The sequence below is a fragment of the Gadus morhua genome, chromosome 1 (genome assembly GCF_902167405.1).
Source record: "Gadus morhua chromosome 1, gadMor3.0, whole genome shotgun sequence".
In the NCBI taxonomy this organism is placed as follows: Eukaryota; Metazoa; Chordata; class Actinopteri; order Gadiformes; family Gadidae; genus Gadus; species Gadus morhua.
Genome location: NC_044048.1, coordinates 1134440 through 1154295, shown reverse-complemented (window position 1 = coordinate 1154295; position 19856 = coordinate 1134440). Strand labels below are relative to the sequence as shown.

Sequence of the window (19856 nt, the reverse complement as noted above, 5' to 3'; positions counted from 1 at the left end):
TAGTGACTGTCTAGTTCACAGAAGAGGCAGTGTTCTAATTACATCAGTAAGTTGTATAATGTAAGTAACCTACTCAATTGGAATTCCTTTAGCCGCCAGTTCTGATAGCTTAACACATGATCGGGTCACGCTACTTGAGACCTTTTTCATTGCTGTCTCAAGTAAACATTACAATAGGGGTACTGTGGCTTAGCTGGTGAAAGCGCCTGTCTTGTAAACAGGAGACCCTGGGTTCAACTCCCAGCAGTACCTACACTATTTGCAACAGCATCATCTGGTGTAGATGTGATAAATGTGTTTCTTGCAGTTAAAATGAACGGAATTGTCCTAACTGGCAATCTTACTTCTGGTTGCAAACTTGCAATCCATCAATGCAATAGACTTTCCATCAATGACAACGGCGGCAGGCGAGCAAAATTCTCTATAAAATGTATGATACCCTAGTGCCAACTGATGACCTATTTGTCCCTTCTATCGTTAAGCAAAGCTTCAGGAATCGGTTTTACAGATGCACAATTTAAGTAACACAGGAGACTTCTCTCAACGGCAAAGCGTATGCTTCTCATGTAGAAGGCCTGAGGTTCAATGCCTGCCGTCTCCAAGATGTGATCAAAGCTAGCTTCAGTCAATTAGGATTGCCTAGTGCAAGTCAACCTATTGATTGGCTGTATCATTAAGCAAAGCTTCAGGTATTGATAGCAGAGATGTAGTAATTATTACATAAAGGGGATGTAGCTCAGTGGTAGAGCGCATGCTTCGCATGTATGAGGTCCCGGGTTTAATCCCCGGCATCTCCAATTTGTATACCTTTTATAAGGTAGAAGTCAAAAATGATCCGATCACGAAACATTGCTGAATGTTACTGTGTAATGAATGTCTAAACAAAATGAGGTCACGCAATGCTTTACCTACCAAAAATGTTGCAGAATGCTAATGTTTGAACAAGAGAGATTATTGAACTGTCAAAACTGTGTGGTTAAGGTGATGGACTAGAAATCCATTGGGGTCTCCTCGCGCAGGTTCGAATCCTGCCGTCAACGGCACAGGTTAATCAGTGTATGTTTAAGGGACTGTTTAAAGGATCAACAGAAATATGTCATGGTACTGCAGACCTCTTTTGTTGTATTCCCAATCATTTGCTGAAGCATTTCTCCTGAACTGAGAGGGGTGCTGTGGCTGGGACTGTCATAGTGACTGTCTAGTTCACAGAAGAGGCAGTGTTCTAATTACATCAGTAAGTTGTATAATGTAAGTAACCTACTCAATTGGAATTCCTTTAGCCGCCAGTTCTGATAGCTTAACACATGATCGGGTCACGCTACTTGAGACCTTTTTCATTGCTGTCTCAAGTAAATATTACAATAGGGGTACTGTGGCTTAGCTGGTGAAAGCGCCTGTCTTGTAAACAGGAGACCCTGGGTTCAACTCCCAGCAGTACCTACACTATTTGCAACAGCATCATCTGGTGTAGATGTGATAAAAGTGTTTCTTGCAGTTAAAATGAACGGAATTGTCCTAACTGGCAATCTTACTTCTGGTTGCAAACTTGCAATCCATCAACGCAATAGACTTTCCATCAATGACAACGGCGGCAGGCGAGCAAAATTCTCTATAAAATGTATGATACCCTAGTGCCAACTGATGACCTATTTGTCCCTTCTATCGTTAAGCAAAGCTTCAGGAATCGGTTTTACAGATGCACAATTTAAGTAACACAGGAGACTTCTCTCAACGGCAAAGCGTATGCTTCTCATGTAGAAGGCCTGAGGTTCAATGCCTGCCGTCTCCAAGATGTGATCAAAGCTAGCTTCAGTCAATTTGAAGACTATTTCAAAATTAGATCAAGCAAGGCTTAACCTACCCTAAGTGTTCCAGACTCTTCCTGTTACAAAAAGCCAGAGACTTGGTACTCTAACAGTGTGTTGTCGTGGCCGAGTGGTTAAGGCGATGGACTAGAAATCCATTGGGGTCTCCCCGCGCAGGTTCGAATCCTGCCGACAACGGTTCTATCTGAATACGATTTTTCATTCCCTTGTTCGGCCAACACATACACATATTACGGTGAAACTGCATGAAATCAGTGCAAATATGTTAATCTAAGCATGTAGAAGGCTTCATATTTAAAACCTGGCATTATCTGGACAGGCTCTTAGCATTCTATGTTTTTTGACAACATGTTCTCCAAACATAAAATGTTAATATTTAAAGGTCTGATAGATCCGAAGACTAGTGTTGTCAGGTCCAAGTGCTGAATGCCATGGACGAGAAAACCCTTGGTGTGTTCCGCAGCAGGTTTAAAATGCACATTCGTGAGCAGTAAGGGGATGTAGCTCAGTGGTAGAGCGCATGCTTTGCATGTATGAGGCCCCGGGTTCAATCCCCGGCATCTCCATTTGATTGCCTGAGAAAAGTCAGGTCAGTGCTATTTTGATCAAATGAGGTCACGCAATGCTTAACCTACCAAAGATGTTGACGAATGCTAATGTTCGAAGCAAGTGAGAGAATTGAAACTGTGTTGTCGTCAACGATACAGGTTAATCAGTGCGTGCGATTTCATAAGCGCACGCTTTTGCTCGCTCAAAAGCTAGTGTGCGCTCAAAAGCTAGTGCCGGTCAACACATTGATATGAGTACGGTACGTTTATGCACTAAGTGTTGACAGCCACAGAAGAGAAAAACATTGTTGCGTCATGACGAAGATTCAGGTCTGCCGACAAGCGTTGGCCAGTTCTGCTATCTGTACGCAGACTACTTCTCTAAGAAATGTATGACACCGTACTGCCAGTCAATAACCGATTTCCCCTCTTGTATCGTCAAGCAAACTTTCATGTATCGGTTGCCACATGTACAATTGAAGTTATCTGTTTTTGGCTCATCTGTAAAGCTTCTCATGTAGGAGTGCTGAGGTCCGATCACTAAGATGTGATCAAAGCAAGCTGTGGTCAAGGGTGTAGGACTATTTCACAATTTGATGACACAGCCTCAAGTGTTGCAGTCTGTTACTGTTCGAACAACTGATAGACTTGAGGTCGATAAGCACCATTGTCCTGGCCAAGCGATTAAGCTGATGCACTAGAAATCCATTGGATCCCCCGCTCCATTATTGAAATCTACCACACCAGTTTACCACCTCTGCTTTTAGCAGGCAGGCCAAATATCTCAATCTCTTAGGATTGCCTAGTGCAAGTCAACCTATTGATTGGCTGTATCATTAAGCAAAGCTTCAGGTATTGATAGCAGAGATGTAGTAATTATTACATAAAGGGGATGTAGCTCAGTGGTCGAGCGCATGCTTCGCACGTATGAGGTCCCGGGTTTAATCCCCGGCATCTCCAATTTGTATCCTTTTATAAGGTAGAAGTCAAAAATGATCCGATCACGAAACATTGCTGAATGTTACTGTGTAATGAATGTCTAAACAAAATGAGGTCACGCAATGCTTTACCTACCAAAAATGTTGCAGAATGCTAATGTTTGAACAAGAGAGATTATTGAACTGTCGAAACTGTGTGGTTAAGGTGATGGACTAGAAATCCATTGGGGTCTCCTCGCGCAGGTTCGAATCCTGCCGTCAACGGCACAGGTTAATCAGTGTATGTTTAAGGGACTGTTTAAAGGATCAACAGAAATATCTCATGGTACTACAGACCTCTTTTGTTGTATTCCCAATCATTTGCTGAAGCATTTCTCCTGAACTGAGAGGGGTGCTGTGGCTGGGACTGTCATAGTGACTGTCTAGTTCACAGAAGAGGCAGTGTTCTAATTACATCAGTAAGTTGTATAATGTAAGTAACCTACTCAATTTGAATTCCTTTAGCCGCCAGTTCTGATAGCTTAACACATGATCGGGTCACGCTACTTGAGACCTTTTTCATTGCTGTCTCAAGTAAACATTACAATAGGGGTACTGTGGCTTAGCTGGTGAAAGCGCCTGTCTTGTAAACAGGAGACCCTGGGTTCAACTCCCAGCAGTACCTACACTATTTGCAACAGCATCATCTGGTGTAGATGTGATAAAAGTGTTTCTTGCAGTTAAAATGAACGGAATTGTCCTAACTGGCAATCTTACTTCTGGTTGCAAACTTGCAATCCATCAATGCAATAGACTTTCCATCAATGACAACGGCGGCAGGCGAGCAAAATTCTCTATAAAATGTATGATACCCTAGTGCCAACTGATGACCTATTTGTCCCTTCTATCGTTAAGCAAAGCTTCAGGAATCGGTTTTACAGATGCACAATTTAAGTAACACAGGAGACTTCTCTCAACGGCAAAGCGTATGCTTCTCATGTAGAAGGCCTGAGGTTCAATGCCTGCCGTCTCCAAGATGTGATCAAAGCTAGCTTCAGTCAATTTGAAGACCATTTCAAAATTAGATCAAGCAAGGCTTAACCTACCCTAAGTGTTCCAGACTCTTCCTGTTACAAAAAGCCAGAGACTTTGTACTCTAACAGTGTGTTGTCGTGGCCGAGTGGTTAAGGCGATGGACTAGAAATCCATTGGGGTCTCCCCGCGCAGGTTCGAATCCTGCCGACAACGGTTCTATCTGAATACGATTTTTCATTCCCTTGTTCGGCCAACACATACACATATTACGGTGAAACTGCATGAAATCAGTGCAAATATGTTAATCTAAGCATGTGGAAGGCTTCATATTTAAAACCTGGCATTATCTGGACAGGCTCTTAGCATTCTATGTTTTTTGACAACATGTTCTCCAAACATAAAATGTTAATATTTAAAGGTCTGATAGATCCGAAGACTAGTGTTGTCAGGTCCAAGTGCTGAATGCCATGGACGAGAAAACCCTTGGTGTGTTCCGCAGCAGGTTTAAAATGCACATTCTTGAGCCGTAAGGGGATGTAGCTCAGTGGTAGAGCGCATGCTTTGCATGTATGAGGCCCCGGGTTCAATCCCCGGCATCTCCATTTGATTGCCTGAGAAAAGTCAGGTCAGTGCTATTTTGATCAAATGAGGTCACGCAATTCTTAACCTACCAAAGATGTTGACGAATGCTAATGTTCGAAACAAGTGAGAGAATTGAAACTGTGTTGTCGTCAACGATACAGGTTAATCAGTGCGTGCGATTTCATAAGCGCACGCTTTTGCTCGCTCAAAAGCTAGTGTGCGCTCAAAAGCTAGTGCCGGTCAACACATTGATATGAGTACGGTACGTTTATGCACTAAGTGTTGACAGCCACAGAAGAGAAAAACATTGTTGCGTCATGACGAAGATTCAGGTCTGCCGACAAGCGTTGGCCAGTTCTGCTATCTGTACGCAGACTACTTCTCTAAGAAATGTATGACACCGTACTGCCAGTCAATAACCGATTTCCCCTCTTGTATCGTCAAGCAAACTTTCATGTATCGGTTGCCACATGTACAATTGAAGTTATCTGTTTTCGGCTCATCTGTAAAGCTTCTCATGTAGGAGTGCTGAGGTCCGATCACTAAGATGTGATCAAAGCAAGCTGTGGTCAAGGGTGTAGGACTATTTCACAATTTGATGACACAGCCTCAAGCGTTGCAGTCTGTTACTGTTCGAACAACTGATAGACTTGAGGTCGATAAGCACCATTGTCCTGGCCAAGCGATTAAGCTGATGCACTAGAAATCCATTGGATCCCCCGCTCCATTATTGAAATCTACCACACCAGTTTACCACCTCTGCTTTTAGCAGGCAGGCCAAATATCTCAATCTCTTAGGATTGCCTAGTGCAAGTCAACCTATTGATTGGCTGTATCATTAAGCAAAGCTTCAGGTATTGATAGCAGAGATGTAGTCATTATTACATAAAGGGGATGTAGCTCAGTGGTAGAGCGCATGCTTCGCATGTATGAGGTCCCGGGTTTAATCCCCGGCATCTCCAATTTGTATACCTTTTATAAGGTAGAAGTCAAAAATGATCCGATCACGAAACATTGCTGAATGTTACTGTGTAATGAATGTCTAAACAAAATGAGGTCACGCAATGCTTTACCTACCAAAAATGTTGCAGAATGCTAATGTTTGAACAAGAGAGATTATTGAACTCTCGAAACTGTGTGGTTAAGGTGATGGACTAGAAATCCATTGGGGTCTCCTCGCGCAGGTTCGAATCCTGCCGTCAACGGCACAGGTTAATCAGTGTATGTTTAAGGGACTGTTTAAAGGATCAACAGAAATATGTCATGGTACTACAGACCTCTTTTGTTGTATTCCCAATCATTTGCTGAAGCATTTCTCCTGAACTGAGAGGGGTGCTGTGGCTGGGACTGTCATAGTGACTGTCTAGTTCACAGAAGAGGCAGTGTTCTAATTACATCAGTAAGTTGTATAATGTAAGTAACCTACTCAATTGGAATTCCTTTAGCCGCCAGTTCTGATAGCTTAACACATGATCGGGTCACGCTACTTGAGACCTTTTTCATTGCTGTCTCAAGTAAACATTACAATAGGGGTACTGTGGCTTAGCTGGTGAAAGCGCCTGTCTTGTAAACAGGAGACCCTGGGTTCAACTCCCAGCAGTACCTACACTATTTGCAACAGCATCATCTGGTGTAGATGTGATAAATGTGTTTCTTGCAGTTAAAATGAACGGAATTGTCCTAACTGGCAATCTTACTTCTGGTTGCAAACTTGCAATCCATCAATGCAATAGACTTTCCATCAATGACAACGGCGGCAGGCGAGCAAAATTCTCTATAAAATGTATGATACCCTAGTGCCAACTGATGACCTATTTGTCCCTTCTATCGTTAAGCAAAGCTTCAGGAATCGGTTTTACAGATGCACAATTTAAGTAACACAGGAGACTTCTCTCAACGGCAAAGCGTATGCTTCTCATGTAGAAGGCCTGAGGTTCAATGCCCGCCGTCTCCAAGATGTGATCAAAGCTAGCTTCAGTCAATTTGAAGACTATTTCAAAATTAGATCAAGCAAGGCTTAACCTACCCTAAGTGTTCCAGACTCTTCCTGTTACAAAAAGCCAGAGACTTGGCACTCTAACAGTGTGTTGTCGTGGCCGAGTGGTTAAGGCGATGGACTAGAAATCCATTGGGGTCTCCCCGCGCAGGTTTGAATCCTGCCGACAACGGTTCTATCTGAATACGATTTTTCATTCCCTTGTTCGGCCAACACATACACATATTACGGTGAAACTGCATGAAATCAGTGCAAATATGTTAATCTAAGCATGTAGAAGGCTTCATATTTAAAACCTGGCATTATCTGGACAGGCTCTTAGCATTCTATGTTTTTTGACAACATGTTCTCCAAACATAAAATGTTAATATTTAAAGGTCTGATAGATCCGAAGACTAGTGTTGTCAGGTCCAAGTGCTGAATGCCATGGACGAGAAAACCCTTGGTGTGTTCCGCAGCAGGTTTAAAATGCACATTCTTGCGTAGTAAGGGGATGTAGCTCAGTGGTAGAGCGCATGCTTTGCATGTATGAGGACCCGGGTTCAATCCCCGGCATCTCCATTTGATTGCCTGAGAAAAGTCAGGTCAGTGCTATTTTGATCAAATGAGGTCACGCAATGCTTAACCTACCAAAGATGTTGACGAATGCTAATGTTCGAAACAAGTGAGAGAATTGAAACTGTGTTGTCGTCAACGATACAGGTTAATCAGTGCGTGCGATTTCATAAGCGCACGCTTTTGTTCGCTCAAAAGCTAGTGTGCGCTCAAAAGCTAGTGCCGGTCAACACATTGATATGAGTACGGTACGTTTATGCACTAAGTGTTGACAGCCACAGAAGAGAAAAACATTGTTGCGTTATGACGAAGATTCAGGTCTGCCGACAAGCGTTGGCCAGTTCTGCTATCTGTACGCAGACTACTTCTCTAAGAAATGTATGACACCGTACTGCCAGTCAATAACCGATTTCCCCTCTTGTATCGTCAAGCAAACTTTCATGTATCGGTTGCCACATGTACAATTGAAGTTATCTGTTTTCGGCTCATCTGTAAAGCTTCTCATGTAGGAGTGCTGAGGTCCGATCACTAAGATGTGATCAAAGCAAGCTGTGGTCAAGGGTGTAGGACTATTTCACAATTTGATGACACAGCCTCAAGCGTTGCAGTCTGTTACTGTTCGAACAACTGATAGACTTGAGGTCGATAAGCACCATTGTCCTGGCCAAGCGATTAAGCTGATGCACTAGAAATCCATTGGATCCCCCGCTCCATTATTGAAATCTACCACACCAGTTTACCACCTCTGCTTTTAGCAGGCAGGCCAAATATCTCAATCTCTTAGGATTGCCTAGTGCAAGTCAACCTATTGATTGGCTGTATCATTAAGCAAAGCTTCAGGTATTGATAGCAGAGATGTAGTAATTATTACATAAAGGGGATGTAGCTCAGTGGTAGAGCGCATGCTTCGCATGTATGAGGTCCCGGGTTTAATCCCCGGCATCTCCAATTTGTATACCTTTTATAAGGTAGAAGTCAAAAATGATCCGATCACGAAACATTGCTGAATGTTACTGTGTAATGAATGTCTAAACAAAATGAGGTCACGCAATGCTTTACCTACCAAAAATGTTGCAGAATGCTAATGTTTGAACAAGAGAGATTATTGAACTGTCAAAACTGTGTGGTTAAGGTGATGGACTAGAAATCCATTGGGGTCTCCTCGCGCAGGTTCGAATCCTGCCGTCAACGGCACAGGTTAATCAGTGTATGTTTAAGGGACTGTTTAAAGGATCAACAGAAATATGTCATGGTACTGCAGACCTCTTTTGTTGTATTCCCAATCATTTGCTGAAGCATTTCTCCTGAACTGAGAGGGGTGCTGTGGCTGGGACTGTCATAGTGACTGTCTAGTTCACAGAAGAGGCAGTGTTCTAATTACATCAGTAAGTTGTATAATGTAAGTAACCTACTCAATTTGAATTCCTTTAGCCGCCAGTTCTGATAGCTTAACACATGATCGGGTCACGCTACTTGAGACCTTTTTCATTGCTGTCTCAAGTAAATATTACAATAGGGGTACTGTGGCTTAGCTGGTGAAAGCGCCTGTCTTGTAAACAGGAGACCCTGGGTTCAACTCCCAGCAGTACCTACACTATTTGCAACAGCATCATCTGGTGTAGATGTGATAAAAGTGTTTCTTGTAGTTAAAATGAACGGAATTGTCCTAACTGGCAATCTTACTTCTGGTTGCAAACTTGCAATCCATCAACGCAATAGACTTTCCATCAATGACAACGGCGGCAGGCGAGCAAAATTCTCTATAAAATGTATGATACCCTAGTGCCAACTGATGACCTATTTGTCCCTTCTATCGTTAAGCAAAGCTTCAGGAATCGGTTTTACAGATGCACAATTTAAGTAACACAGGAGACTTCTCTCAACGGCAAAGCGTATGCTTCTCATGTAGAAGGCCTGAGGTTCAATGCCTGCCGTCTCCAAGATGTGATCAAAGCTAGCTTCAGTCAATTTGAAGACTATTTCAAAATTAGATCAAGCAAGGCTTAACCTACCCTAAGTGTTCCAGACTCTTCCTGTTACAAAAAGCCAGAGACTTGGCACTCTAACAGTGTGTTGTCGTGGCCGAGTGGTTAAGGCGATGGACTAGAAATCCATTGGGGTCTCTCCGCGCAGGTTCGAATCCTGCCGACAACGGTTCTATCTGAATACGATTTTTCATTCCCTTGTTCGGCCAACACATACACATATTACGGTGAAACTGCATGAAATCAGTGCAAATATGTTAATCTAAGCATGTAGAAGGCTTCATATTTAAAACCTGGCATTATCTGGACAGGCTCTTAGCATTCTATGTTTTTTGACAACATGTTCTCCAAACATAAAATGTTAATATTTAAAGGTCTGATAGATCCGAAGACTAGTGTTGTCAGGTCCAAGTGCTGAATGCCATGGACGAGAAAACCCTTGGTGTGTTCCGCAGCAGGTTTAAAATGCACATTCTTCCGCAGTAAGGGGATGTAGCTCAGTGGTAGAGCGCATGCTTTGCATGTATGAGGCCCCGGGTTCAATCCCCGGCATCTCCATTTGATTGCCTGAGAAAAGTCAGGTCAGTGCTATTTTGATCAAATGAGGTCACGCAATGCTTAACCTACCAAAGATGTTGACGAATGCTAATGTTCGAAACAAGTGAGAGAATTGAAACTGTGTTGTCGTCAACGATACAGGTTAATCAGTGCGTGCGATTTCATAAGCGCACGCTTTTGCTCGCTCAAAAGCTAGTGTGCGCTCAAAAGCTAGTGCCGGTCAACACATTGATATGAGTACGGTACGTTTATGCACTAAGTGTTGACAGCCACAGAAGAGAAAAACATTGTTGCGTCATGACGAAGATTCAGGTCTGCCGACAAGCGTTGGCCAGTTCTGCTATCTGTACGCAGACTACTTCTCTAAGAAATGTATGACACCGTACTGCCAGTCAATAACCGATTTCCCCTCTTGTATCGTCAAGCAAACTTTCATGTATCGGTTGCCACATGTACAATTGAAGTTATCTGTTTTTGGCTCATCTGTAAAGCTTCTCATGTAGGAGTGCTGAGGTCCGATCACTAAGATGTGATCAAAGCAAGCTGTGGTCAAGGGTGTAGGACTATTTCACAATTTGATGACACAGCCTCAAGTGTTGCAGTCTGTTACTGTTCGAACAACTGATAGACTTGAGGTCGATAAGCACCATTGTCCTGGCCAAGCGATTAAGCTGATGCACTAGAAATCCATTGGATCCCCCGCTCCATGATTGAAATCTACCACACCAGTTTACCACCTCTGCTTTTAGCAGGCAGGCCAAATATCTTAATCTCTTAGGATTGCCTAGTGCAAGTCAACCTATTGATTGGCTGTATCATTAAGCAAAGCTTCAGGTATTGATAGCAGAGATGTAGTAATTATTACATAAAGGGGATGTAGCTCAGTGGTAGAGCGCATGCTTCGCATGTATGAGGTCCCGGGTTCAATCCCCGGCATCTCCAATTTGTATACCTATTATAAGGTAGAAGTCAAAAATGATCCGATCACGAAACATTGCTGAATGTTACTGTGTAATGAATGTCTAAACAAAATGAGGTCACGCAATGCTTTACCTACCAAAAATGTTGCAGAATGCTAATGTTTAAACAAGAGAGAGAATTGAACTGTCGAAACTGTGTGGTTAAGGTGATGGACTAGAAATCCATTGGGGTCTCCTCGCGCAGGTTCGAATCCTGCCGTCAACGGCACAGGTTAATCAGTGTATGTTTAAGGGACTGTTTAAAGGATCAACAGAAATATGTCATGGTACTGCAGACCTCTTTTGTTGTATTCCCAATCATTTGCTGAAGCATTTCTCCTGAACTGAGAGGGGTGCTGTGGCTGGGACTGTCATAGTGACTGTCTAGTTCACAGAAGAGGCAGTGTTCTAATTACATCAGTAAGTTGTATAATGTAAGTAACCTACTCAATTGGAATTCCTTTAGCCGCCAGTTCTGATAGCTTAACACATGATCGGGTCACGCTACTTGAGACCTTTTTCATTGCTGTCTCAAGTAAACATTACATTAGGGGTACTGTGGCTTAGCTGGTGGAAGCGCCTGTCTTGTAAACAGGAGACCCTGGGTTCAACTCCCAGCAGTACCTACACTATTTGCAACAGCATCATCTGGTGTAGATGTGATAAAAGTGTTTCTTGCAGTTAAAATGAACGGAATTGTCCTAACTGGCAATCTTACTTCTGGTTGCAAACTTGCAATCCATCAACGCAATAGACTTTCCATCAATGACAACGGCGGCAGGCGAGCAAAATTCTCTATAAAATGTATGATACCCTAGTGCCAACTGATGACCTATTTGTCCCTTCTATCGTTAAGCAAAGCTTCAGGAATCGGTTTTACAGATGCACAATTTAAGTAACACAGGAGACTTCTCTCAACGGCAAAGCGTATGCTTCTCATGTAGAAGGCCTGAGGTTCAATGCCTGCCGTCTCCAAGATGTGATCAAAGCTAGCTTCAGTCAATTTGAAGACTATTTCAAAATTAGATCAAGCAAGGCTTAACCTACCCTAAGTGTTCCAGACTCTTCCTGTTACAAAAAGCCAGAGACTTGGCACTCTAACAATGTAACTCCGGTTCTATGAATCCTGGATGACCGCCAGAGGCGGTGCATTAAGCACTGGATTTATCCGTCTCGCGCATGCGCAGTTCGAGTACCTATACCAACAAGGTCACATGTGACCCTCGTGACACCGGATTGGCTATATAGCCCGGTGTCGACAGAGGATCTGTTCCCAGAATCTTCTCGCGAACCACGAGACTTCTGAGTGACCTGTAACTCTGGCGGTCATCCAGGATTCATAGAACCGGAGTTACATACGTAACTCTGCGTTCTATTTCATCCTTACTGACCGCCAGAGGCGGTGCATTAAGCACTGGATGGCCAATACCAACAACGTCACGAAGAGTCAAGGTGCTCACCTACTGATCAGAGAAAGCAGAGCTTGGCATCAGGGCCACGCCCATTGGATGGGGAGTGGCAACGTTGACCCGGTAGAACCTGGAGAATGTGCTAGGCGACGCCCATGACGCCGCGGCACAGATGGTCCCCAGGGGCACCCCTCTCAGGGCAGCCCATGATGTGGAGACGCTCCTAGTTGAGTGACACCTCACCCTGGATGGCGGGGGGCGGCCACTGGCCCCGTAGGCGTGTGTTATGGTCTCCACAATCCAGTGGGACAGCCTCTGCTTTGTTAAAGCATGACCCCTGTTAGGGCCACCATGGCAAACAAAAAGCTGCTCCGACTGGCGAATACCGGCGGTAGCAGAAATATAAGCCCTAAGGGCCCGCACCGGGCACAGCAGCTCAGACCCACCCTCCCCAGAAGGGGGGTCAAAGCGTGCTAACTGGATGGGCTGGTTAAGGTGATTGCGTGGCAGGGTCTTTGGCAGGAACGCAACGTTCGGCCATAGAGTGACACCCGAGCCATCAGAGTTCCACCTCAGGCATGTATCACTCACTGATAGGGCATGCAACTCCCCGACCCGCTTGGCAGATGTTATGGCGAGTAAAAAGGCAGCCTTCATAGACAGCCACTTCAAACCCCCTTGACCCAAAGGCTCGAAGGGAGGAGATGACAAGGCTTCCAGCACCAGCGGCAGGTCCCATGCTGGAGACCGCATGGCTGTAGGGGGACGCAGCCTCAAAGCCCCTCTTAGAAAGAGGGACACTAATCTGTGGCGCCCTACCGTGGCGCTGTCAACCCTATCATGTAGGGAGGAGATGGCAGCGACATAGACCCTCAGGGTAGAGTGCGACCGGCCACTATCCAGGAGGGACTGCAGAAATTCCAGCACCGTGGTCACAGCACAATGCACTGGATCCACGGCCCTAGCCGCACACCAGTTGGAGAACAGCTTCCACCTGTTTCCGTACTGCAACCTGGTCGATGGTGCCCTGGCACTCATGACCGTACCCCTGACAGCCGTAGTGCACTCCCTCAGCAGTGGGTCGGGCCCTGCAGTGGCCAAGCCCAGAGCTGTAGGCGAGAGGGGTCGGGATGCCAGATCTGACCCCCCAGCTGGGACAGGAGATCCCTCCTGTCGGGGAGGCGCCATGGCGTGCTGCAGCAGAGCCTGAGCAGCAGTGGATACCAGAGCCTCCCCGGCCAAAAGGGGGCCACCAGAAGGAGCCGGTGGCCCTGCAAAAGGACCCTCTGGAGTGTCGGCAGAATCAAAGGCAATGGTGGGTAGGCATAAAGAGGCCTGTCCGGCCAATCGTGCGCCAGCGCGTCCTGCCCTAAAGGGCTGGACGCTTCTGCCCAGGAGAACCAGAGGGGGCAATGCGCCGACTCCTCCGAGGCAAAGAGGTCCACCTCTGCCCTGCCGAAGAGGCCCCACATTGACTCCACCACCTCGGGGTGAAGCCGCCATTCCCCCGGTGGAGGCTTCCGTCGGGAGAGGAAGTCTGCCGCCCGATTCTGGGCCCCCGGCAAATAGACTGCACGTAGGCTGGCCAGACGGGGAGAAGCCCAAGTCAACAGGCTCTGGGATACCCGGAGTAGCCGTGCTGACCTGGTGCCCCCCTGGTGGTTCACCTGCGAAACCGTGGCCATGTTGTCCGACCGGACCAGGACATGCCGGCCTGTCAAATGGGGCAGAAAGCTGGCTAATGCCAGCTGCACAGCCCGGAGTTCCAGCACATTAATGTGTTGTGCCATGTCCCGGCCAGACCACCGTCCCTGCGCAGTCCTGCCCTGCCACACTGCGCCCCATCCCGAGAGGCAGGCATCGGTTGTCACCAACTCCCGGCGTGCCGGGATTGCGCCCATGGGCACGCCTGCCTCCAGATACGCTCTCCTTCTCCATGGGGCCAGAGAGACAAGACACTGCAGGGTCACCTTGACCCTCCTCTGCCTGTGCCACTTGGCATCTAGGTGCAGGCTGTTCAGCCACATTTGGAGTGGGCGCAGGGACAGTAAACCCAGAGGCACCACAGCTGAAGCAGCTGCCAGCTTGCCCAGAAGCTGAAGAAAAAGAATAAAAAGCAGCCTCCTGCCGGCTCTGAAGAGAGGAAGGAGGCGGAGGATGTCGTTCACCCGTCGAGGTGAAAGGTAGGCCTTCATGGCGACCGAGTCCAGGACCAACCCCAGATAGGTAACCCGTTGGGAAGGGTCCAGGCAACTCTTTGTTTGATTCACCGTCAAGCCCAGCCGGGCGACGTGCGACAGCAGGCGGGCCGTGTCCTGGGCCACCTGGGACCTGGAGGGCGCACAGACCAGCCAGTCGTCCAGATACGGCAGGATCTTCATGCCCTGCGTCTGCAGGGGTGCGAGGGCTGCCGCCACAACCCTGGTGAAAACCCTCGGGGAGAGGGAAAGCCCGAAGGGAAGTACCCTGAATTGGTAATGCCTGCCCCGATAGGCAAACCTCAGGAACCGCCTGTGGTGTGCCGCAACCGGCACATGAAAATAGGCGTCCTTTAGGTCTATAGTCGTGAACCACTCCCCCCTGGCAACTACCCTCAGGGTGTCCGCCGAGGTGAGCATGTGAAATGGTAAAATTTTTAAAAACGTGTTCAGGCCCCTTAGGTCTAGAATGGGCCTGAATCCGCCGTCTTTCTTGGTGACCAGAAAGTACGCCGAGTAGAACCCCCCGGGTTGTAACTGAGGGTCCACTGGCTCGATCGCACCCTTGGCCAGGAGGGCGGATAGCTCCTGGGCCAGAGCTGCGGCCTTCGTCGGGTCGCGGACGACTGTCATCCTGACCCGGCCAAAGGCCTGGGGCCGGCGTCGGAACTGTAATTCGTACCCCCGGGTTAAGGTGGAAACCACCCAGGGGTCTATAGTACAGGCAGCCCAATAGCTGATCTGCTGCTGGGAAAAACAGCCGACGACCGGCCCCGTGGTCCTAGCGCCTGGCCCCCCGGCCTCTGTCGGCTCTGGAGGGGTACCGGTGAGGCTCCGCGGCCCGAGGCTGCCCGGGCGATGGGCAGGCGGGGGCGCGAAAGCTATCAGCGGGCTGCTGGGCGGACCGCCGAGACCTGCGTAGGCCCTCCTCTCTTGCTGGGTAAGAGCGTGGTGGCTGGTAGCGGCCCCGGGGGGCAGCCGGGGGGGCTCTAGGCCTGCCAGGAGCGGAGACACTCCTGTGAAGACCTGACAGCTGCAGGTTGGTTTGCCTAGCTTGGGCAGCTCGCTCCAGCGTCTCCAGGGCAGCTGACCCAAACAGCTCCCCCGGTACCACTGGCACGGCTCTAAGGGCCTTCCTGCACGCCTCCGTCAGGGGCGACTGAGCCAACCAAACCTGGCGGCGAGTCTGGACCAGGGTGGACATAACACGCCCCAATTCCCTGGACATGAGGGCAAAGGCCTGTAGGGACGCGTCGCTCAGGTCCTGTGTAGACGGCTCAACTGCAGCTTGTTGCAGCGAGGTCGAGAGCGCCAGCATTAGGTGGGAGAGGGAGTTGCCAATCCGCCCCATACGTGCTGCTGCGTCATAGGCCTTCGAAAGCAGGTCGTCTGTGACCCTGCACTGGGGCCGAGGACACCTGGCATCCGGCCGCAAGGCCTGATCGGGGGTTAGAATGAGGGAGGCAATGGCGGGCTCAACGGGTGGCATGCAACCCAAACCATACTGCGCTGGATCCCGCATGGCAGCCAAGGCCCGAGCACTGGAAGAAGGACGGGGGAGAGCCTTGGCGTCCTTCCAGCAGAGGTGTAGCTCCTTTAAATACTCCTCCGAAGGAGGGACAGAGAAAGGGGCTGTGGCAGGGCTGCGCCTGAAAAAGGCGCTAGGCTGGGCCAAGTCTGCCTGAGGAGCATCGAGCCCCAGGCGAGCCAGGGCCGTACGGATGACGGCCCCGATGGGGTTACCCTCTGTGCTGTGCCCAGAGCTCTGAGTAGAGGAGCGGGAGGCCTCCCCAAAAGCGTTTGAGGATTCCTCCCCCGTGACACCCTCACTGAAGAGGTTGGCTGATGCCGCCAGCGACAGGACATCGTCCGTCCCCGGCACATCCCCCAAGGAAGGGTCAGGCCGGATGTCAGCCACCGCGCCACCTGCCCCAGGTTGCAGGGTCAGGAGGAGTTCCTGTATCCTCTCCATATCGGACGACAAGCGATCCACCTTGGATGCTAGCTCGTCCCTAGCCCTTTTCCTGGGGGGGGGGCCTGCTCTACCCCGACGCCAAGAATGGCCGGGCTGAGCAGGAGGAAGTGGCGCCATTGATGGTAGGTCGACAGCTGCCGGATGTTCCACCGCTGCGAGCCTAGCCAGCCTGAGTGCCAAGGGCATGGAGCCGCAGTTCATACAGGCCCTCTCGGTAAGGCCCTCCCTCAAATGCTCGAAGCCGAGGCAAGAGGGGCAGCGATCATGGCCATCGTCAGGCTCAAGGAGGGCCACACAGGCGCCACACACATGAGCCATCAGCAGAACACTGGGAGAGGGAGCACTGCCTTCACCAGAGAGCTACTAATTCAAGAAGAGCCAAGAAAGTGTTACCGGGAGAGGACGCGAGAGCGCAGTCTTCACCAGCAAGTGACTGGAAAAATAATTACACACTCAAATATACAGCAGTGTTCTCGGGAGAGGACGCGAGAGCGCTGTCTTCACCGGTAAGTGACTGAAAAGAAACAAACAAGTGTTACAGGGAGAGGGCGCGAGAGCGCTGCCTTCACCGGTAAGTGACTAAAAAATAAACCCCAACAGTGTTACAGGGAGAGGGCGCGAGAGCGCTGCCTTCACCGGTAAGTGACCGAAAGAAATAAACAACAGTGTTACAGGGAGAGGACGCGAGAACGCTGCCTTCACCGGTAAGTGACTGACTGGAAAAACCTTTTACCAAATAAATTTGGTAACCCAGAACACAGCCGAGCTGTTTCTATAAGGGAGCTATCAGTAGCGAAATTAATCCCAGTAGTGAAAATAACCCCAGCAGTGTTGCCGGGAGAGGACGCGAGAGCGCTGCCTTCACCGGTAAGTGACTGAAACTAAACAAAACCTTGGAAGCTTCTACTTCAGCGCTGTACAGACCAACAGCCCCTGGAGGACGAGTTCACCCGTTGCTCCGACCCTTGGTCGCGAGGCTGCACACAGTCTGGAGCGCGATCCTTTTCAAAAAGCGAATACGCTATCCGCAAGCGGTACTACAACATGCGTCTTTGCGAGAAGATGAAAGGAACAGATCCTCTGTCGACACCGGGCTATATAGCCAATCCGGTGTCACGAGGGTCACATGTGACCTTGTTGGTATAGGTACTCGAACTGCGCATGCGCGAGACGGATAAATCCAGTGCTTAATGCACCGCCTCTGGCGGTCAGTAAGGATGAAATAGAACCTGGCATTATCTGGACAGGCTCTTAGCATTCTATGTTTTTTGACAACATGTTCTCCAAACATAAAATGTTAATATTTAAAGGTCTGATAGATCCGAAGACTAGTGTTGTCAGGTCCAAGTGCTGAATGCCATGGACGAGAAAACCCTTGGTGTGTTCCGCAGCAGGTTTAAAATGCACATTCTTGCGCAGTAAGGGGATGTAGCTCAGTGGTAGAGCGCATGCTTTGCATGTTTGAGGCCCCGGGTTCAATCCCAGGCATCTCCATTTGATTGCCTGAGAAAAGTCAGGTCAGTGCTATTTTGATCAAATGAGGTCACGCAATGCTTAACCTACCAAAGATGTTGACGAATGCTAATGTTCGAAGCAAGTGAGAGAATTGAAACTGTGTTGTCGTCAACGATACAGGTTAATCAGTGCGTGCGATTTCATAAGCGCACGCTTTTGCTCGCTCAAAAGCTAGTGTGCGCTCAAAAGCTAGAGCCGGTCAACACATTGATATGAGTACGGTACGTTTATGCACTAAGTGTTGACAGCCACAGAAGAGAAAAACATTGTTGCGTCATGACGAAGATTCAGGTCTGCCGACAAGCGTTGGCCAGTTCTGCTATCTGTACGCAGACTACTTCTCTAAGAAATGTATGACACCGTACTGCCAGTCAATAACCGATTTCCCCTCTTGTATCGTCAAGCAAACTTTCATGTATCGGTTGCCACATGTACAATTGAAGTTATCTGTTTTCGGCTCATCTGTAAAGCTTCTCATGTAGGAGTGCTGAGTTCCGATCACTAAGATGTGATCAAAGCAAGCTGTGGTCAAGGGTGTAGGACTATTTCACAATTTGATGACACAGCCTCAAGCGTTGCAGTCTGTTACTGTTCGAACAACTGATAGACTTGAGGTCGATAAGCACCATTGTCCTGGCCAAGCGATTAAGCTGATGCACTAGAAATCCATTGGATCCCCCGCTCCATTATTGAAATCTACCACACCAGTTTACCACCTCTGCTTTTAGCAGGCAGGCCAAATATCTCAATCTCTTAGGATTGCCTAGTGCAAGTCAACCTATTGATTGGCTGTATCATTAAGCAGAGCTTCAGGTATTGATAGCAGAGATGTAGTAATTATTACATAAAGGGGATGTAGCTCAGTGGTAGAGCGCATGCTTCGCATGTATGAGGTCTCGGGTTTAATCCCCGGCATCTCCATTTTGTATACCTTTTATAAGGTAGAAGTCAAAAATGATCCGATCACGAAACATTGCTGAATGTTACTGTGTAATGAATGTCTAAACAAAATGAGGTCACGCAATGCTTTACCTACCAAAAATGTTGCAGAATGCTAATGTTTGAACAAGAGAGATTATTGAACTGTCGAAACTGTGTGGTTAAGGTGATGGACTAGAAATCCATTGGGGTCTCCTCGCGCAGGTTCGAATCCTGCCGTCAACGGCACAGGTTAATCAGTGTATGTTTAAGGGACTGTTTAAAGGATCAACAGAAATATGTCATGGTACTGCAGACCTCTATTGTTGTATTCCCAATCATTTGCTGAAGCATTTCTCCTGAACTGAGAGGGGTGCTGTGGCTGGGACTGTCATAGTGACTGTCTAGTTCACAGAAGAGGCAGTGTTCTAATTACATCAGTAAGTTGTATAATGTAAGTAACCTACTCAATTTGAATTCCTTTCGCCGCCAGTTCTGATAGCTTAACACATGATCGGGTCACGCTACTTGAGACCTTTTTCATTGCTGTCTCAAGTAAACATTACAATAGGGGTACTGTGGCTTAGCTGGTGAAAGCGCCTGTCTTGTAAACAGGAGACCCTGGGTTCAACTCCCAGCAGTACCTATACTATTTGCAACAGCATCATCTGGTGTAGATGTGATAAAAGTGTTTCTTGCAGTTAAAATGAACGGAATTGTCCTAACTGGCAATCTTACTTCTGGTTGCAAACTTGCAATCCATCAACGCAATAGACTTTCCATCAATGACAACGGCGGCAGGCGAGCAAAATTCTCTATAAAATGTATGATACCCTAGTGCCAACTGATGACCTATTTGTCCCTTCTATCGTTAAGCAAA

The 19856-nt window shown here is 47.8% G+C and overlaps 22 non-coding genes across 22 annotated transcripts; all 22 read left to right on the top strand.

Annotated features, from left to right (window-relative positions):
• The first annotated feature begins 178 nt into the window (after window positions 1-178).
• trnat-ugu (transfer RNA threonine (anticodon UGU)) lies at window positions 179-252 on the top strand. Its single transcript has one exon. It is a non-coding gene; the product is annotated as a tRNA-Thr (tRNA).
• Window positions 253-725: 473 nt separating this feature from the next.
• Window positions 726-797, top strand: trnaa-cgc (transfer RNA alanine (anticodon CGC)). The gene has a single exon. It is a non-coding gene; the product is annotated as a tRNA-Ala (tRNA).
• Window positions 798-1366: 569 nt separating this feature from the next.
• trnat-ugu (transfer RNA threonine (anticodon UGU)) lies at window positions 1367-1440 on the top strand. Its single transcript has one exon. It is a non-coding gene; the product is annotated as a tRNA-Thr (tRNA).
• A 481-nt stretch (window positions 1441-1921) lies between these two features.
• trnas-aga (transfer RNA serine (anticodon AGA)) lies at window positions 1922-2003 on the top strand. The gene has a single exon. It is a non-coding gene; the product is annotated as a tRNA-Ser (tRNA).
• Window positions 2004-2320: 317 nt separating this feature from the next.
• trnaa-ugc (transfer RNA alanine (anticodon UGC)) lies at window positions 2321-2392 on the top strand. Its single transcript has one exon. It is a non-coding gene; the product is annotated as a tRNA-Ala (tRNA).
• An 870-nt stretch (window positions 2393-3262) lies between these two features.
• trnaa-cgc (transfer RNA alanine (anticodon CGC)) lies at window positions 3263-3334 on the top strand. The gene has a single exon. It is a non-coding gene; the product is annotated as a tRNA-Ala (tRNA).
• Window positions 3335-3902: 568 nt separating this feature from the next.
• Window positions 3903-3976, top strand: trnat-ugu (transfer RNA threonine (anticodon UGU)). The gene has a single exon. It is a non-coding gene; the product is annotated as a tRNA-Thr (tRNA).
• A 481-nt stretch (window positions 3977-4457) lies between these two features.
• Window positions 4458-4539, top strand: trnas-aga (transfer RNA serine (anticodon AGA)). The gene has a single exon. It is a non-coding gene; the product is annotated as a tRNA-Ser (tRNA).
• A 317-nt stretch (window positions 4540-4856) lies between these two features.
• trnaa-ugc (transfer RNA alanine (anticodon UGC)) lies at window positions 4857-4928 on the top strand. Its single transcript has one exon. It is a non-coding gene; the product is annotated as a tRNA-Ala (tRNA).
• An 870-nt stretch (window positions 4929-5798) lies between these two features.
• Window positions 5799-5870, top strand: trnaa-cgc (transfer RNA alanine (anticodon CGC)). Its single transcript has one exon. It is a non-coding gene; the product is annotated as a tRNA-Ala (tRNA).
• A 569-nt stretch (window positions 5871-6439) lies between these two features.
• On the top strand, window positions 6440-6513 carry trnat-ugu (transfer RNA threonine (anticodon UGU)). Its single transcript has one exon. It is a non-coding gene; the product is annotated as a tRNA-Thr (tRNA).
• A 481-nt stretch (window positions 6514-6994) lies between these two features.
• On the top strand, window positions 6995-7076 carry trnas-aga (transfer RNA serine (anticodon AGA)). Its single transcript has one exon. It is a non-coding gene; the product is annotated as a tRNA-Ser (tRNA).
• A 317-nt stretch (window positions 7077-7393) lies between these two features.
• trnaa-ugc (transfer RNA alanine (anticodon UGC)) lies at window positions 7394-7465 on the top strand. Its single transcript has one exon. It is a non-coding gene; the product is annotated as a tRNA-Ala (tRNA).
• An 870-nt stretch (window positions 7466-8335) lies between these two features.
• trnaa-cgc (transfer RNA alanine (anticodon CGC)) lies at window positions 8336-8407 on the top strand. The gene has a single exon. It is a non-coding gene; the product is annotated as a tRNA-Ala (tRNA).
• A 569-nt stretch (window positions 8408-8976) lies between these two features.
• Window positions 8977-9050, top strand: trnat-ugu (transfer RNA threonine (anticodon UGU)). Its single transcript has one exon. It is a non-coding gene; the product is annotated as a tRNA-Thr (tRNA).
• Window positions 9051-9531: 481 nt separating this feature from the next.
• trnas-aga (transfer RNA serine (anticodon AGA)) lies at window positions 9532-9613 on the top strand. Its single transcript has one exon. It is a non-coding gene; the product is annotated as a tRNA-Ser (tRNA).
• Window positions 9614-9930: 317 nt separating this feature from the next.
• Window positions 9931-10002, top strand: trnaa-ugc (transfer RNA alanine (anticodon UGC)). Its single transcript has one exon. It is a non-coding gene; the product is annotated as a tRNA-Ala (tRNA).
• Window positions 10003-10872: 870 nt separating this feature from the next.
• trnaa-cgc (transfer RNA alanine (anticodon CGC)) lies at window positions 10873-10944 on the top strand. Its single transcript has one exon. It is a non-coding gene; the product is annotated as a tRNA-Ala (tRNA).
• A 569-nt stretch (window positions 10945-11513) lies between these two features.
• trnat-ugu (transfer RNA threonine (anticodon UGU)) lies at window positions 11514-11587 on the top strand. Its single transcript has one exon. It is a non-coding gene; the product is annotated as a tRNA-Thr (tRNA).
• A 6378-nt stretch (window positions 11588-17965) lies between these two features.
• On the top strand, window positions 17966-18037 carry trnaa-ugc (transfer RNA alanine (anticodon UGC)). The gene has a single exon. It is a non-coding gene; the product is annotated as a tRNA-Ala (tRNA).
• Window positions 18038-18907: 870 nt separating this feature from the next.
• Window positions 18908-18979, top strand: trnaa-cgc (transfer RNA alanine (anticodon CGC)). Its single transcript has one exon. It is a non-coding gene; the product is annotated as a tRNA-Ala (tRNA).
• A 569-nt stretch (window positions 18980-19548) lies between these two features.
• On the top strand, window positions 19549-19622 carry trnat-ugu (transfer RNA threonine (anticodon UGU)). Its single transcript has one exon. It is a non-coding gene; the product is annotated as a tRNA-Thr (tRNA).
• The last annotated feature ends 234 nt before the right edge of the window (window positions 19623-19856 follow it).